General features: G+C 41.9%; 1 long non-coding RNA gene across 1 annotated transcript in view; it reads left to right on the forward strand.

The window, feature by feature from the left end:
* Positions 1–1,345: 1,345 nt before the first annotated feature.
* Positions 1,346–6,000, forward strand: part of LOC111268366 (uncharacterized) — a 14,532-nt gene continuing 9,877 nt past the window's right edge. Inside the window, exon 1 of the long non-coding RNA XR_002685167.2 lies at positions 1,346–1,569. This is a non-coding gene — a long non-coding RNA (uncharacterized LOC111268366). The remainder of the gene's footprint in view (positions 1,570–6,000) is intronic.

Genomic DNA, 6,000 nt, shown 5'->3' on the forward strand with positions numbered 1-6,000 from the left:
CTGTTTGTGGCGTATTATTTACATTGTATTTTTTTAGGCACGTGTCCTTGATGAATAGATGCGCTTTTGTCGGAGCGGTTCAATCGTTGAAGTCAATTGGTTGGAAACCGTGCTTCGCCATTCGCAGAACTTTCAGAAACGTTGAAATTCATTTAACGGACGTACTTCATTTTAACCACTGTGAACGTGACGCATTACAATGGATAAGAAAACGAATTTTCAGCAATAGATCAAGATTTGTTCTGTTGCTTTCTGTTTTTTAGCGATTGAGCCTTCATTGAGATATACAAGGTACACATTTTAGAGAACAAATGAGACGGTACTGTTCGAGCGTCACTCCTTGTTTCAAAATGATTGTCTTTTGATGAAAATAGCCGCCACCAGTAACATAAGCTTATCTTTGCGCTGCTAAGTCGACAAAAAAATAAGCGCCCTTATTGCTTCCATTAGATAGTACTCATTTTTGCTGCATGTTGTACGGCCGAAATACACGATCAGGTTGATTCCCCTTCTGTTGGGTAAAGCTGACTGCCTTTTTACGAGCAAAATTGTCAGAAGCGAGGATTCATATCTTTGAGTATGTTTTTTACCACGCCGCACACGAAAAATCGTCACATATAATGGCTACGTTCGTATACGTATGGACGAAAATGACTAGGCTGCACAGAAAACTAGGTAGCTTCAATATTTTGCATAAGGTTCACATGTTTATTTGCGTGATTTAGGGAAAAACATCGTCTAACAAACGTCACTTTAAACATGATAAACATGCCATTCAGGCATCTTTGACAAGCTGAGATTCGGAGATGCCTTTGAAACATTTGTCTCGCAGTTTCTAAATCGTAATATACATTAAGTATAAGCAACAATCTGATTCTGATGTTTTATAAGTCAAAAGTTGGTTTCATCTCTCTGTGTGTACGGTGCGGGTAGGAGTTAATTCTGTCTAAATGTTTACCGACAAATATTCCCTGAAGGTGTAATTAACGTTACCTGGATTGCCAGTGCTGAATTCTTGTACGGTTAGACGTAACGATTCTTCTGTGCTGCCATGGTCAATTGGTCATAAATAAACGGGAGCCCACTTACCAATCAAAAGCTGCCGCGCAGAGTATGCCACTACTACCTTTGACGGTTATTTCATGCAATATATTTTTTGTGGAATTTACATATTCCAATTACCATAGTGGAAGGCCGCCAGACAAGAGGGTCTCTTCTGACAAAGAAACAACTTATATATGCTAATAATGTATTAGTCCACATACTCACTGATTCGACGACGTACCGAGTGATGCTTGCAATGCAGCATTAAATAGATAGTCATCTACTTGATCATCATAAATTAGGAAAAAAAAAACGAAGTTTTACGGTCCGAACTATGATCCCCAATAGTCAAGTCAGTCCACACAAGCCCTAGAAGCGGCTTAAGATGTATCAACAAGAACTACGAGCGAGAAAAGTGACCGCTGTTATTTGACGTATGTCTAATCTTCCTAGCAATGTACGCATATGGCCAGCAAACTGCTAGCTAGTGTAATCGCGAATCGGGACCAATCTGTTACAAACGAGGTAAGATGATGCGCCCCCGAAGTTGTGCGTGATGCATTCGTTGATGTTCATTGGAACCGTCAGTCACTCAGTAAGTTAGCTGTTATCTCTTGACAGACTTAATGCACTGAAGGCAAAAGAAGACATCGAGAAAAAAACATAGGACGCTAACTGGTTAACAGTCACAGAATTTGTGGTTAGGTGCTCTGCTCGCCCTAGTTCTCTCACGTTGTCTCAATGAGACTCGACGTTGAAGACTAGTTCCTCTCAACCTCTCGACAGATAGCGAGAAGATATGCAGAAATGCGCTCGTGCGTGCACTTATGTAGTAAACAGGACTATTGTACAATGGACACCCTAAAATGTGCTGCGTTTGGTCTATGCCTTGGAGTGGTGGTGAATAAACACAGCACAGGAAACACGAGGCGGAAAGGGCCTTGATTGTATAAGAGCCGCAAAGGTAGTACGAAGGACGGAGAAGCTACCGACGTCACTTTAGCGGGGTTCGTGAAAGCGGACGAGTTGTAGCCATTATATTGGAATAAGCTCGAAATAGGGAAACGTTTAACAGACCAATTTGGAATTACGTTTCAAAAACGTAAGGCTATCGCAAATCCTAGTGGGGGATGTCAATTATAGCATGGATAGAGTCGACGTCCACAGAAGGAATAATAAGGAAAGCAACAAAACAAAGTCAGAACCATGTTTCAATTTGCCACAGATGGTTTGTTGTTATTCGAGACACAAAGAAAAGAGCGGAGCTGGTTACCGATCTAGCTAGTCAAAATTAAGACGAAAGATCTAATTTCTGATACGGACAAAAGCCATTTAGTCATTGATTGTAATAAGCTATGTCTTGACGCACAAGCACTAAGGCGAAGATTTAGTCAGACCTATCTTTCTTCAATTCCCCTTAAAATATAAGCTTCGCAGCTGTTTAAATGTGCGCAATAGTCGAATATTTCCTTAAGAACTACTAATGGACCCCATCTCCGAGCAGCAGAAAACTAACTGTACAGAACTTCACACGAAAGTTCATCAATCAGCCTGTCTAGAATAAACCTGCGAGTTTTTCTGTCAATAACAGTACAAGACAATCTCGTGGGCTATCACTAGCGATGTGAGGTGGGCGACGCAAATAAATGAACTATGGCAGAGGCGTAAAGGATTCGCTAAATCGTACTAAGCACTATTTCGTAGACTTCATATCGCGGCATAAATCTAGTTTAAGTATATGGGCGTTATAATATACCTATTAAGGAAAGTGGTTGCAGGAAGGGCACATTGGCATCTGCTGCTTTACCATAAGAATACCTCTACATCAGTGTATTGATTTCTCTTGGCAAAATGTCAGATTTCATTGTAGCAACCATTAGGTGTTTCGTCATCGTTCGTTAATAATAAAACCAAAAAATTCTCGCAAATGTATAATACCGAATAGAGGCATTCTACGGACACTGTGCACCGCTCGTGTTTGCACTAGCTCTGCCTACCCAAGCTGCTTTTTGCTCAATAGGCCGGTTGGTCGTGTCCATGTCGCCTTGTCATGGCCTGCACCTCCAGCAAGACTTCACCGGCATCGCCGATCGCACACAGTCCGAAAGACTATGACTACGAAATCTGGAGCAGCGGATTAATGAACTTCCAAGCAACCGGTTATTCAGTAGCAAACGACAGGAACTGAGTCAAATATGCACAACTAGCTCCTGCGGGCTAGCTAGTCTCTACCGGTAATCTACACGGACTCAACTGATGTTCGGGTTCGTAACGATGACATTCTTAAAGATGGATATGGTACGTGTGCGTTTTGAAGGAGAAGCAATAGATTGAAAGTGCAAGAAGTCTTGCTGCATATGCTTCGCTCTCTGCGATGTACCGCCGCTCCTTGACACTGTTTCACTCGAACTTTGTTGAGTGATCGGGCCAAAGCACGGGGCGGACTGTTTTTTTCACTTACTCTCTGTTTTTGCCCCGCAAAGAATTTCCCTATTAGAGAGGATCCGTCCTCGTGCGTTATCTCGGCAGCGCACCATATCTCTCGGTCGCGCGAACACCACCGCGGTTCCGCTGTCCTCTTAGTACATGTCATCTTTAAGTAATAGTAGTAGACTCTTCTGTGCGAAAGCGTGCACGCGGACAGATATATGCGCTGGCGCTTGTAGGGCAGAAAGGATTTGCGGCGTTTATTGCCGAATCATCGCCCAGCGAAGTATTCTTCTATGGGGCTGCTCAGTCGACGTTGACAATGACGACTACCACCGTGTGTAGGAGTTACTTACCACAGCGGAGAATGGATAGGCAAATGAGAAGGAAAATGACGTTGAATTCGAAGACTGAGAGCTGAAGGTGACTCACTCGAATGTACACCGCAAAGAACTTCGAGGTTCAATTTATTATGGAGGTTGTTACTGAATAAGTTTGTAATGGTTTGGCATATTGTCACGTCGTGCACGAAAAGCTGATGACGGGGCGGAAGTTGAAGATTTCACAGATTCGAAAAACTTATATTAAATTAATATTAAATACTGCTCAAACTTTCAGCTTTTTCGCTATTGAAATGTTTGGTGGCAACTCGAGGCCTGTTGCGGATGCAGTAAACAAACCAGAATGAAATACTAAAATTTAATAATAAAAGCAATTACTTCACGTAAAATCGGATGTATCACATAAAAAAATGCTATATCAATGCTAAATCTAAGCATATTTGCTGTCTAGTCTTTTATGCTTCGTTCCGGCTGAAGATAGCGGCATTGTATACCCAATGTATGAGTTGCAACTCGCCCTGCTCATGGACACCATATTGTTGCCTGTATAAAACGCAAACATATATAACATACGATATCATCCGCATACTTCCATTGAATTTCGTTTTTTCGTTTCGTAGTAATAACGAAACGACACATTTGACTTTCTAAAAGACTTAAAATCAAAACAGATTCATTTCGACAAGAGAAAAACGAGGAGGAAGACAAAGCTAATAGTTTTCATATCAGAAATCTTCGTCAGCTATCAAACGATTCAGAGCTAATCGTTTGTGCTAAAAAAGACCTATTAAGGCGATACCTTAAAAGTATTTTGATTTTCACTGAGCTCGGCTTAGTTGTTAATGTTTGGTTCCGGCACTAGTTAGAAACTAAAAAAAAAAACCGAATAGGCCCACAGTCGATTTAGCTGATCTCATATTCTTATCGAGGTAAGTCTTAAAAATAAACCATAGGCGTTTCCAGATAGGTCCTGCGCGAGGATTGAAGCAAGCAATACACTTCAAGATATTTAGTATCAATTTTGCCGACTCGTCTGCGCAGACCTTTTACCTTTTCGTCCGTGACAAAATTGCAACGATTGCAGGGGAAACCTTTTCAGTGCTGTAGAGTGTTACTTTCCCAGACTTATTATGTCTGGGAAAGGGTTCATACAAGGTTCACGTACAAACGATTAACAAACGAATCGAAACGTCGGGGCTACTTTTCATCTCGATCGTAGCCTTGCGTCAGATCTGTCACAGATTCGGCCTGTTTTTGTTAGTTCCTTTGTCGACTCCCTAATCCTGTGCTTATTATATTTCTTATCTATTCTCCCCGTTTGGCGTCAGGTCACATCTCATTGTGAGCTTTCCTATTGATATTACACTTTTAAGTAGAGGAGTCCCTTCCGGGTTTGAAAGTAAGTGGGCAGCGCCAAGTCGCGTAGAAGAAGCTTCTTTTTTTGCTGAAAGCGGGAAATAAGTATCTGGGTATATGGGAACTCTAAAGTAGACGGTTAGCAGGAAACGGGTATGCACGACACGAGAAAATTCTTCGTGTCCACATGAATTGCTCACTGTGTGACCGACTGGATGCTTTTAGACAGACGAGACGAGCATACCTCAAACGGTCGTTTTGTTGACAGGGCGTGTCAACGAGTTCTCGCCATTTTTTTATCATGTTGACAGATTCGAGTAGTAGTCCTGCTGAATGGAGCAGGAGATCAATGCCTCAGCGAAAGCGCTACAAGCACAGTGGAAGTAGGATCGTCGCTAATCTTCTTACTTCGTTTTTAAAGGCGGAAAATTTTTCACTGTTTTAAAGATATTTGTTGCGGCGGCATTTTCGAAACTTGGGGACCCTGCTTCTAGGATCGCCGAGACAGCACAGAAAGTACTGACGTCATTACAAATTTCGTCAACAACTTCTTTTTTCTACTAAAGAACAAGATGTGGTGGACATATGGAACAAATGAGGTGATCTAGTCGTGCAATGTCTGACGTAGCGAAACTACCAGCGGCTAGCGACCATATGCAACGTACAATTCGCTCTCGACAAACGTTAGGTTTTCTCTTAGAAAATCGAGTTCTTCGGTAAGAATTCTAAATTTCTTATTTCTTCTCAATCTCGTCATGGCATTATGTGCCAGCTCCAGACTGGGATGGCAACAGTGTTCTCATTTGTCTCGACAACATTTTGCTACATATGT

This window comes from Varroa jacobsoni, unplaced genomic scaffold, assembly GCF_002532875.2.
Source record: "Varroa jacobsoni isolate VJ856 unplaced genomic scaffold, vjacob_1.0 scaffold_1279, whole genome shotgun sequence".
In the NCBI taxonomy this organism is placed as follows: Eukaryota; Metazoa; Arthropoda; class Arachnida; order Mesostigmata; family Varroidae; genus Varroa; species Varroa jacobsoni.